The sequence below is a fragment of the Carettochelys insculpta genome, chromosome 27 (genome assembly GCF_033958435.1).
Source record: "Carettochelys insculpta isolate YL-2023 chromosome 27, ASM3395843v1, whole genome shotgun sequence".
Classification (NCBI taxonomy): domain Eukaryota; kingdom Metazoa; phylum Chordata; order Testudines; family Carettochelyidae; genus Carettochelys; species Carettochelys insculpta.
The window spans coordinates 11,841,193-11,854,041 of record NC_134163.1 but is presented as its reverse complement, the minus strand read 5'-3'; positions in this window follow the sequence as shown (position 1 = coordinate 11,854,041).

Genomic DNA, 12,849 nt, shown 5'->3' with positions numbered 1-12,849 from the left:
GCCCCCCCGCCCCCCGCAGTCATTGGGAATCTTTGCATTGATTTCTATAGACTTTAACTTAGATCCAGACTTCCAAAGCCACCAAGATCTACCTTTGAAAGTCTGGCCTTATAGAAGGCCGTAGACCTGATCCTCATGCGGGTAATCCCACGGCACAAGATCCTGTAGCATGCCCGAGACTAAATGAATGCAGACATGCCACGACTCTGGCTCTTTCACTGTTCCCTCTAATTTTTTCCATCCATGGGCAGAACAAATTTTGTTTTGCGCACCAAGGCTTAGGGGGATGTGCACCATCAGTAGAGACACCCGCTGCTGGCTGTGGGTGCTCTGCTAATCAGCTGGATGGCAACTGACTCTCTCTTGGATGGCTGCCCAAGTGCTCAGCTTACAGGGAACACTGGGCCTAACCTTTTTCTCCACTGGAGGTGACCTGAAAACTACTCCGGCCCTCTCCTGGCCCAAAGCTGCTTGTGTTTTGTCTCAGCAAGCTTCAGCCACCTGAATATTCTTTCCTGGTTCTTTCCTTCTCTGATTCCAAGATGTCACCTCCTTGATCCTCAGAGCATTTGTAGTCACCACCTCCTACTTTTTGCTCCTGGGAGGTTCTCTTTTTCTTGGCATTATGGCCCTATTACGCTGGGCAAAGTCCTGTGATCCTGAGTCCATTTACTACTCAGGTTGCTCCAGCCTTCTTCTGTTCTGGGGGACACCTCTTCTTGCCGGTTCTGGGTTCCCACATGAGGAAAGGTCTAGAAAACATGACCTATGAGGGAAGATTGAAAGAACTGGATTTGTCTGGTCCAGAAAAGAGAAGACCGAGAGGGGACATGATAACACAAAGGTTCTTGCAAGGAGGAGGGAGAAAAATGCTTCTCCTTCACCTCAGAGGACAGGAAAAGGAGCAATGGGCTTAAATTGCAGCAAAGGAGGTTTAGGCTGGACATTAGGAAAAACTTCTTAACTGTCAGGGTGGTTGAACACTGGAATAAATTGCCTAGGGAGGTGGTAGAATCTACATTGCTGGAGATTTTTAAGAGCAGGTCAGATAGACATCTGTCAGGGAGCATCTAGATGGTGCCTGACCCTGCCGAGAGGGGAGGGGACTGGACTCAATGACCTCTCGAGGTCCCTTCCAGTTCTAGTGTTCTATGATTTTAAGACGATGCCTGTGCAGATATTCCTGTCATCTGGCAATGTCCATTGATTCCAGGGGGGTCAAGGACCGTGCTTTTTCTGCCGGGAATAGGAGAGGAATTCTACCATCCACCCTCCCCCGTTCACCCCAAGGCAACGGTGGAGTACTAACAACTTACGGTGTCCCTCACACAACATACCAACTCAGCCCTAGTCCCTGTTTTCCAGCTAGAGGGGACAATCTGCACCCCCTCCCCGGGCTCTGTGTCTATTCTCACTTATCCAGGTACTCACTATGCCAGTCAGCATCCTTCCTCGGAAGCTCCACCTGGAAGGACTGAAGAGCCAGCTGCCTTCGCCCTGTCACCTGCACGTCATCGTCTGTGACAAAGATCCTGCTACAGGATTTCCGCTGACAGTGAGATGGAGGAGGATGAGTGAGGCCAGATGGAATCCAGCCTGCTCTTGCAGAGCCACACAGCCAATGCTGCACTCACCAGAGTAATAAAGCATAGGCAAGCGGCTCTTACTCACAGCTTGACACATGGGGAGCAGAGATGTTGAGTAAGAACGTGCCATTTATATCGTCAGCTTTTCCCACCGAAGACCCAATCCTGCTCCCACTGAATCACAGGGAAGGGATGCAAGCTGTGAAGCAGCACCAAAGGCAGCGGTCAGCAGCCTTTCCGAGGCGGAGTGCCAAAATGTGACCTTCTGACCTCTACGGACCATCCGAGTGCTGGTGACACTTTTTCAAGTCGCTAATAGTCCGACTTACAACAGCTTCATTAATCAATAAATTCAGAGGCCGAGCTTTACCGTTTGGGGCGGGGGTGGGTACTATTCGTTGGGCTTTCATTAATCCACGGGCAGCCTGGCTTTGACCAAGCTCCCAGCTGCACGGGGGAGGAGAAGCAGGACTGCGCTTCCATGTCGTGCACTGATGAAAATCGGCTCACGGGCCACTCTTGGCACCTGTGCCAGAGGTTGCTGACCCCGATCTAAGGCCTTAGAGCTATGAGATGCTGCAAACACGTCGCTCCTTTAGGCTTCACTGAGTTTTGAGGGTAGCCTGCACCAGGCAGAAGGTGCACAGCATCTCCCAGAATTGGGCCTTTTCATCAGAAATTGGCTCAGCATCCTTCTGGCAGGTCTGATGCGACCATAACTTCCATCGTTCAGTACCGGAAAGAGAGGTATTGTTCAGCAAACCGCAATGACAAAAGTTACGTTGGCTCAGCAAGCTGTTTGCCAGGAGGGAGGAATTTCACTTTGCCACGCTTACAACCTATTCAGAAATCAGGGTTCTAGGTTCTTGGTAACTTGAAGGATCCACTTCTGACTGGTTCCAGTGAAATTCGAGTCTAAGTGGGTTGCATGGCATGTTACATTCTTTGATTTGTCCCGCCAGCCTCAGCAGTGGGGCCAGAATGACTTTCAGAGAAGAATCTCGACTGTTTGCATAGTACTGGCTTCCAGTTAGTATAAAAACAAAACATGTTTTTCACATTAAATTTTCCTTGAACAACAATGGTCTAAATTAAGGGTAGAAAGGAAGGGAGGGAAAGAAAGAAAGCAAAAAAAAAAAAGAAAACTTTAGTGAAACTCAGAAAAGTTTAATTAAACTCTAAACTTATCTTAAAAAGTTCTAGAGGTTTCATGAACCCTGAAAGGCAGATGGGTTCTCCTACCATAAGCTCCACACCTGGATTGGGGTCATGCTGGGCTAGGCACTACATAAACACAGACCAAAGGCCCCTGCCCCCAAAGATTTTATAATCTGAAGAGGACAGAGAAACAGTGGAAAAGTAAAAAGACTTGCTGAAGGTTACACAGGCAGGTCAGTGGCAGGGCTGGGAATAGAACCCACACCCTCTATCCCAAAACTTTGTCCTGCCCCCATCACTGCAGTAGCTGAGCATCTTCTATTCTTCAATGTGTTTATCCTCATGCCACCTTTGGGTGGAGGGATGGATATTTATACCCATTGTACAGATCACACTACTCAGATGCAGAGGATGTGTACATGACAGTGGTTAAGCTTCAGGATGGCAACTGTGTGGATCTAGCATGGACACTTGCTACGGCATGGAAGGAATTTTTCCATCAGTGTTGGTCATCCACCTCTTGGAGAGGCCAGGTGACAAAAGAATCCTGGCTGTGTCGATAACAGAAGTTAGATATACCTAGCTGCATCACACAGGGTGTGAAACTTTTCACAGCCTTTAGCAATGTAATCCTAAGCTTTAGGTAGCTACCAGACCTGTGACTTGCCCTGAATCACACCAGGGTGCGCCCATCCTGTAAGAAGTTTTAGATTGCTGTGCACACACGATTTGGTGGAAATTGGATTGAGACCCAGCAAACTCATTTCACACAGGCCACCAATCAACCACCAGATTGCGTTGGGTTAGTACAGCTGGGGCTGGATTTGCACCTGTGAGCTGGAGGTGAAAGGCTGTTTGGTTTGAGTGGAGGATAGAAATATAATTTTTGTGATCTGTCTGTACATTAATTCAAAGGGAAACTGATTCAAATCCACCATGACGTGAGTGACTGGTTCAGTGCTGGCAGACAATCCCTGTTGTGTTTATAACAAACCTCACAGCTTTGCTTTGAATGGTCTCCAATTTATTAATTACAACATGCAATTATCTATCATCCGGGGTGGGGGAAAGCCAGGAGCCCAGCTATTCTATTTATTCTCATCTGCCCAGAAACACAACACAGAGCCAGATTTGGCTCCTTTGAGCCTCTCTTGGTTTTAAGGAGCTTTCTAAGGCAGAATCTGGGGTTGGTTCTCTGCTTTGTTACTGCCATTCTGGAACTAAACAGCTCTGGGTCTGCACGACAGAGTTTGGATCTGAAATGTGATGCACTTTGGGAGAGTTTGAAGTCAGAGTTTCAACTGTGGAGCTCACTTAAAACAAACCCCCCAGTTCTGAGACAGGGTAGTCACTCGAGAAGTAGCCCTCCCCAGGACATGTATGGGTTTGTGAAACACTGTTAAGAGTGACGGGGGAAGGCAGTAAACATTAGCTTGGCTTTAGCCCCAGACTAGCTGATGACCTATCATCTTTTTTGTATAGGAAACATACAGCACTTGCGATGTCGACAGGGTGCATGCCAGGGGCAGAGCTGTGACGGAGAGCCACTTTGGGAACACGTCCATTCAAAGTGACGTCTATGTGGAATAACATCTGCAAGTCTGGGATTTATGTAAACACTGCAGAGCCCATGTCAACAAATCCAGGAGTCAGATGGATTTACCCAAAGCTTTGTTGCTTCCCGTGGGGCCCAAGCCTTGGGCTCCCTCTGCCTGCTAACCACCTTTGTGTAACATAAACTGGACCCCACACCAGCAAGCTGGGCTGGTGCACAGGATAAGGCTGCTTGAAATCTCTCTGGCTTCCCCCCAGTGCAAAATGGGAGTAAGTGCAAGCCATAAACGTACATCACACATGCATGCTGAAGTCCCCTGTCGAGTGTCCTGGTCCAAGACTCCTCTCACCCCTCACCAGCAGTCTGGCAGCGCGGCATTCTCTGAATTAAGTAACGTCTCGGGACAAGGGCTTGTGGCTAACGCCCACAAGCCCTTGGATGGAATGCAAGAGACAGTGTCATGTGAATGGAACAAGAGGTGCCCTGACTCAATCCCTCGGGGCTTCCTGGGAATGCTGCGTCTCATGGGCGTGAGCCAGCCAGAATAGAGACCTCACAGCCATGGGTTGCTTCTTGCAATGAGCTGAACAGAGAAGTGTCTGTGACACTGTGCCCTCAGAGGCTTATGGAAATATGTTTTGCTTATGAATATGCATCACTTGAATGTGCTTTATGCAAAACAGGGCGAGTAACCTCTCATTCAAGAGCTTGTAACCCCCTGAATGTGTATATCCTCTTCCATATCCGGCAATCCCAAAACCAGGAGGTTGCTGGAGGTTCAAATATTCCAGTTAATAGAAAGCAGTTGGGGGGAGGCACAGGTGGGGGTCGGTGCCCCCGCAAAAAACAAAGTTCAGCCCTCCTGCACCCCAGCACCCAGCGCTCAACTGCTGCCCCTACCTTGTTGGTGGAGACAGCACAGAGCCTCTTGAAGATGCCAACGGGGAGGTTGCACATGGCTGCGCTGTGCAGGGAGCCACTCTGGGCAGTGGACACAGGGCAGGAGAGCGGAGAAGACAGATGGCTGCACACACACACAGCATGGAGGGATGCAGGGCAGGCCCTGAGCACTCAGTTCTGCTCTCCAGCAAAGTAAGAACAGGACATGGCATCATGGTTCGGGATTTGAGAGTTAGGCTGGTTATTGAAGAGTTCCGGTTGATCAAATACCAGATACAACAGAGCTTAACGTATGTGAAGTTAGAAATCTAATGCGTAAACCTGTTTACTAATCTAGGTCTCCTAGTAAAAGCCATTGGGGGTAGTTAAGGAACTTAGTGGCCTGGTTCTCAAGGCAATGATCTATGTGTAAGTCTTGTTTTTCCCCATTAGACTCTGACAAAGGCTCACATCCCTCTGTCTGATCTAACTTGTTTTTTCCTCTTTTGATAAGTACTGTTGATACTGGGGCATTTCCACCTTGCTGAATAGACCTTGTCAGCTCTGGCCCTCCCCCTTTACTGGGACCCCACTCTTTAAATACCTCTCTGAAACCACCATCCCCCCCACTCATGCGTCTGATGAAGTGGGTCTTTGCCCACGAAAGCTTATGCTCCAAAATATCTAAACAAAAAGCAGTCAAGTAGCACTTTTAAGACTAGCAAAATAGTTTATTAGGTGAGCTTTCGTGGGACAGACCCACTTCTTCAGACCATAGCCAGACCAGAACAGACTCAATATTTAAAGCACAGAGAACCAAAAACAGTAATCAAGGAGGACAAATCAGAAAAAAATGATCAAGGTGAGCAAATCAGAGAGTGGAGGGGTGGTGGGGGAAAGGTCAAGAATTAGATTAAGCCAAGTATGCAGACGAGCCCCTATCTAAATATCTGTTAGTCTATAAGGTGCCACAAGACTTCTTGTTTTTCCTGTAAGCCTGGATTGTGGTTGCTCTTCCAAAGACAGGTGACGGTACCACCTGGTGCTGAAATCCAGCTTGAATTTTGTACACTTCCACATTGCAAAGAAAGAATTGAGCAGAAACTTCCCACCTTGAGGAAGGTCTATTGAAGGGATGGGAAGCAAACAATGCTGGTCTGCTGCTGGCTTCTCAGACTGCTTGCCATCACAAAGAACTCTAACGGGGGCATAGCAGCTTGGCCCAGGTCAGTGGAAAGATCCGCTCTGGCCTGAGGAACTTTACCTGAAATGGAGACTAGGGTGAGAAATTATATTTGTAACAAACTCTCATATTGTATTAGGCTTAGCTGGTGGGTTGTCTTTATTTTAGCTCGGTAACATACTTTGATCTGTTTGTCATCACTTGCAACTGTTTAAGTCTGGGGATAGCTGATAAGGGAGAAAATTGTGAATTTTCTCTTATAACTTTTGTGCAGAGTAAGATGGATTTATTTGGGGTTTGATCCCATTAGGGCTGTAATCCTGGGTGCTGTCAAGTCTCTGTAGCTGAGCCCTCCCAGAGTTGAGCTGTTATCGGTGTCTGTGTTACTCTGCTGTGGAGCTGTTACCCCCTTTGCTGCGGGAGACCAGAGCTTGTGACTCAGCAGAATGGGGTGGTGGGGTGCCCCAGAGGACAGGTATTATCAGCCCATCAGGTGACAGTCTCAAGGGCATCCCTGTAATACAACCCATCACAGAGTCTACTGCTTTGTCTAGAGTAAACTCCCTCTTTTCCTGCAGGTGTGGATGGTTTAAAAGTCCAAACATTGGCCTGGCTATCTTTACTCTCCATGTAGTCACAGGAACAGAATCACAAGTGAGGTCTCCAACCGTTCATCTTAAACGAGCTGTGTTCTGCCTTTGCTGTTTACTGTTTACCTCTCACATGTGCAGTTTCAAGGCTGTCTCTTCCTTGCGGACATTTCTTTGTGATAGTTTTCGCTGCCCTTAGCCAAAATTCTCCCTCTTTCCTTGCTGTCTTCTCTGAATGGTTATGGCTGCATTCCTGCAACTGGTAGCAGAGCATTTTGGGAATGCAAGGTGCTGGTTTTGGATAACTGAGTGCTCAGCAGCTAATTCACTGAGGATGACTGATTCAAAACATTTTGTCTCCTGGTCAATCTTCTGCAAACAGATTGTAATTTTCCCATGTTTGCTATTCAAGAGCATTACCAGAAAACATTTGTGTCTGGCAGCTCACTTGCAAGTGTTCAAAACTGAGTCTGTTTTGATGAGACACATAAACCATCTGAGAAATTACTGCTCTTGCTGAAAGAGTATGGGTTGAAACTCTCTAGTCTGGCACCTGGGGATCTGAGTGGTGCTGAACCAGAGAATTTGCCAGACCACAGGAGGTCAACATTGTCTAGCAGCATTACCAACGCTTCCACTGCTTACTGGGCTCTGAGGAGACAATGAGGAGGTAAATTACAGCTAAATAACAGCACAGAACACTGAGAGCCAGGACTGGTGGCTGCTAGGGTTACCATTTAAAACGGGGACACCCCTGAGAGGGAATGTATCTGTATCAGCATCTAACAACTCACATTGTATGCAAGTGTTATAGTATATACCGTATATTAATAACATGTGAATTGTAGATACTGATACAGATACGCTCCCTTTCAGGGGTCTCCTCTTTTTTGAAAGGTCAAATACGGTAACCCCTAGTGGCTGGAAACAAACTTTATGGGACCACAGGAAACTTGACCACACGCAGGACAAGTGGACATCTGGTTAACTAAAATCCACCCCCAGGCTATGGATGTTGCTGGACCAGACAGTGCCAAACTGGAAAGCTTCAACCTGTACGACACTGAGGATTGGCTTCCCAGTGCAAATAGGCCTCACTCTGGATTCACTGACTGGTTTCTGGCAATAATCATGGAGATTTGCTTAAAATGTGAGGTTTCTGCATATCTGCCAGCTGGGAACCTGGGGGCTAGACCACATGCAGAACAGGGGCCTGGTCTCTGCAAAGCAGGCTCATTTAAATCTTCAAAGGTTTGAAGCAAACCTTTCTTGCCGGTTGCGCCCAGCTCCCACTATTACCTCCTTAAATGGCTGGGTTTAGTCATGGGGCACAATGTTCACCCAAGTGAAGACAGCCCATGTGACAATCTCTGCTTGACCTAGACCCCACAGGGGAGAAGAGCTGGGTAGAGCCTCAGTACGTCCTGGACTGAAGGTGCAGAAGGGGCCTGCAGGGCTGAGACACAGGCAGAAAGTTGTCACAGCATCTGCACTCTCGCAAATTCAATTCTCTCAAGCCCAGTGCTTGGAGCACAGAGGAGTGATGGCCCAAGTAGCAACTGGGATCTGTCGATGGGTTGGTGGGATGAAAATAATGTCCCCCACCCTCGCCTAGTATCCCACATCTGATCCCACTGTTTGGGCGTTGTGTCATTTTCATCCTGGGTGAATTCATTCCTTTGAAAACTTCTCTCTTTTTGTGGGTGGTCCTTTGATTTGGAGGACATTGCTCCCACAGAAGCAGCTGTGGACAAACTTGAGGGGTTGTCATTAATTGTATCAAATAACTGAGTGCGCCTCTGTAGTATTAACTTGTACAATCTCTTCCTTTGTCTCCTGGAGGCCTTCTAAAGAGCAGTCACTTTGGAATGTCCCTTACCACATATTCAGGATGTGGCCTCTGGATGGACAGACTATGCAGCGAGGCTGCCAATACACTATGTTATCCGAGTGGAGAAATGCAAAGCTTGGCCATTACTAACTACCCGTCCCTCTCTCTCTCTCTCTACCCATCTGTCCATAGACACTTAGGTGCCTGCTGCTAAGACTGCAACTTTCCCACATTTGTAAATCTGTCCACAAAAGTGTATTTTCCTCTCTGGATCTGCTTCTAATGGTTCTCTCTCACTCTCTCTCTCTCTGTTCTCCACTCATCTTCTCTCCCATAAGATGAGAAACGTTAGTACCAAAAAACAAAGTTTCTCTTATGCATTGGTCTACTAACCCCCAGAATCTGAGCATCGAAATCAGCTAATGCTTATGTTTAAGAGGACAGTGAAAACCTCTCCAGCCATGCACTGTTTTACAACACCTAGTACAATAGGGTGCTGCACATCACTGGAGCTCCTAGGCTCACTGCAATACAAATAAAACAAACAACGGCAGAAGACTGTGTGGAAGTTATTTCATGACAGCCCCAGGTGGCTGGTGCCCAGAAACTTGAGATTTGATCACTCTTATCTCAAAATACAGATGTGAAAACATTATCAGTGATTATTAAAATGATACAGCTGCCATATTTGGATCCATCCATTCCTGTCAGGGTAGTAGGCATCCTTCAGTCTGCATAGACTATGGATCGCGCCCTTTATAGTTTCAACTGAGGACTTCATTTACAGCGTCTACTGTGACTATGAAGACCCACACGAGAGTGACAGTCCTTGCTGCATCTCTTGCAGATGTGGTGGGTGTCTGGCAAGTCCTTAGTGTGCTTTCAGTGCGCTTGCTTCTCCTCTGCTAGCTGTCTGATCCTCATCTCGCCCTTCTGAAGGCCCTTGTGTAACCCCTGCCTCCATCTGCTGCGGTCGTCTGCTAGTTCTTCCCAGTTGTCCAGCTCAATGTCTACCTCTCTGAGGTCTCTCTTGCAGACATCTTTGTAGCACAACTGGGGGCGTCCAGGAGGTCTTTTGCCAGAGGCTAGCTCGCTATACAGGATGTCTTTTGGAATCCTTCCATCATTCATCCTGTGGACGTGGCCAAGCCAGCAGAGCCGACACTGCCTGAGGAGGGTGTGCATGGTTGGGATTCCAACTTGCTCGAGGACGGTGGTGTTGGTCACTCTGTCCTTCCATGATATTCCAAGGATGCGCCTGAGGCAGCCTAAGTGGAAGACGTTCAGCCTCTTTTCCTGGCGGGCATACAGGGTCCAAGTCTCGCTGCCATAAAGGAGGGTGCTGAGGATGCAGGCTCTGCAGACTTGCATTTTGGTGTGAGTGTACAGCTTGTTGTTATTCCACACTCTCTTGCTGAGTCTGGACAGAGTTGTGGCCGCTTTTCCAATCCTCCTAATTAGCTCAGTGTCCAATGACAGGGTGTCAGTGATGGTGGACCTGAGGTAAAGGAACTCGTGGACAACCTCTAACGTATAGTTGTCAATGCTGATTGATGGGGATTCAGCAACATCCTGACCAAGTACATTTGTCTTCTTTAGGCTGATGGTAAGCCCAAAGTCCTTGCATGCTTTGGAAAACTGACAGGAATACAGAAAGCAAATTTCAGGATGAACGACTGAAATCCGGAACTCTCTGGCCCTGCTGGACCATGGATGTTGCTGAACCAGAGAGCCCCAGCAACTGGGTGTAGGGGTCAGGTGGGAGTCTGGCAGGTGGGGAGTCCCAGCTGGGCTGGCGGCGTGGGAGCCAGCGATGGTCGGGAAACTGGTGACAGCCGGGGATCCACAGCCAGGAGCTCAGGCCAGGGCTGGGAAGCCACAGCTGAGCCAGTCCAGCAAACCCCCTGGTTCAGGTCCACTCAGATCCTCAGGGCGTGAGACCAGGGAGGTCCAACCTGTAGTATTTCCTGCTAGCTATAAATTTACAGCCATTCATATAACCAAGCTACAATTAGTTCTCAAACTATGGCACAAGAATGAAAAGGGAGCAACAGGTCCAAGTCAAAAAGGACAGATGAGACCTTTCCCTACATTTGAGAGGCATTAGATCAAGGCTTTGGAATCAGACAAGCGCAGTTAGTGAGGAAATTACAAAGTTTGGCTTTAGTTTTACAGATGATATGTCATCCAAGTCAGGGGATTTCAGATGTCATGCTTTCATCTAGACTCATCTCCTATAAAAAGGAGGGACTCATCAGTTACAGGAACAACTAGCAGGACTGTGAATCAATTTACCAATCAATTGTAAAATTTCTCAACAAATTCTAGAATGATTACTAATGACGCTCCGGTATCTAACAACACTTATGAATCAACCATAGATTTTGCTAAACAACTGTTCGAATTTCTAAGCAATTACTAAACAATTCTAGAAATAGCTGCTCAATTACTAAGCAGTTGCTCTAACAATTTTGAAACTGCCCCAGAAATAGATAATAACGTTGTGATCAGTGGAAAAATTCTGTACCACTGTTCCTTAGCTTTTAAATTTTAATAAATACAGAGTTTTCCCCCCACCATCCCTTTGCTTGGCAAAAGTAGAAAAATTCACTGAGCAAAAACAAAACAAAAAAGTATTTTTTTTTCTTAAAAATCCAAGCCAGAGGTGCCCTCTTGTGGATACAAATTGGTCTGATGCTGGGATATTTACGCAGCTACCGTTGCCTTTTTGTGCTGGCTGGGAGTCGTCCTATGAATTGACTGTTTGTTTCAATGATGAGCCCATACGCAGGAATTTTGGGGGATGAGGTTGTGCTCTTTTGTAAATATGGACCATCCCTCACATCGGGCCCTACCCTTCTCCCCTCACCCTTGGCTTGCCAGCCCTGCCCCCAACTTCCCCTCCAGCCACCCCGGTTTGCCCCACCCCACCCTGCTCAGTCTGAAGAGCCTCCCCACCCGCTGCTCAGCCCAAGGACCACCCCACTCCAGCTCAGACTGAACCCCCCAGGAAGGCCCCAATATCCCTCCCCTGCTTGAACCGTCTCCTCCTCAGTCCAAATGTCCTACTCCACCTCCTGCTTGGCCCAAACACCCTGAGCCCAATCTAGCTCATCCTGAAGGTTCCCCCATCCTCCCACTTGGCCCAGGAGGTGGAAGATTGCCACGGCAGGGACCAGATGATGGATGGCAGCAGCTGCTGCAGGGGATCGCCTATTTTGCCCCACTGCATTCACCATGCGGTGGCCCAACGCTTCCTCCCAGCTCACTGAGCCACACTTCTCTGCAGGTGAAGGGTGAATTTGCAGAGAGGAAAACTGTTCTCAAACTACCACCGTACATACACAAGTCATTCTCCAAGGGTCATGCTGATGGCTGAACCCATGTGTGATATTGTGGCATCTGCCTTTTATTGTTAATGTCACAATAGCAACTACAAGCCCCAGCCATGGTCAGAACCCCACGACACTAGGAACATGAAAGCAGTCTGTGTCCCAAAGAGCTTACCATCAAATGTGGCTGTTATGGTTTTTAGGGCTATCAAGTGATTTTCAAATGGAACTGCAATTAAAAAAAAATTGTGATTAACCATGCAATTAATCACACTGTTAAACTTTAATTGTATTTGGGGGGTTTTCCCGCATTTCAAATATATTGATTTCAATGACAATACAGAGCAGACAGTGCTCACTCGAGTTTTATAATAAAGATTTGCACAGTAAAAAACAAAAGAATACAAGTATTCTAGTGCAATCTCTTTATCTTGAAAATTAAATTTACACACACAGAATTGGATATAAAGCATAACTGCACTTAAAAATTAAATGATGTACAGTAAACCCTTGAGATACGCACAATCAAGTCGCACATGTCTCAAGTTAACATGACAGCTGCCCCTGGCAGGAGTAGTTTCCCAGTCCCCAGAGTGGCACAGATATGGGAACCAGGCAGAAACCTGGCCCCTTAGCTCCCAGCTACTCTCTGCCTGCAGAGTTGGGTAACTGACCAGTGTGGTTCCCAGCTCCCAGCTCCTTGTGGGAACTGTGAAACTAGCCGGCCTCGTTCCC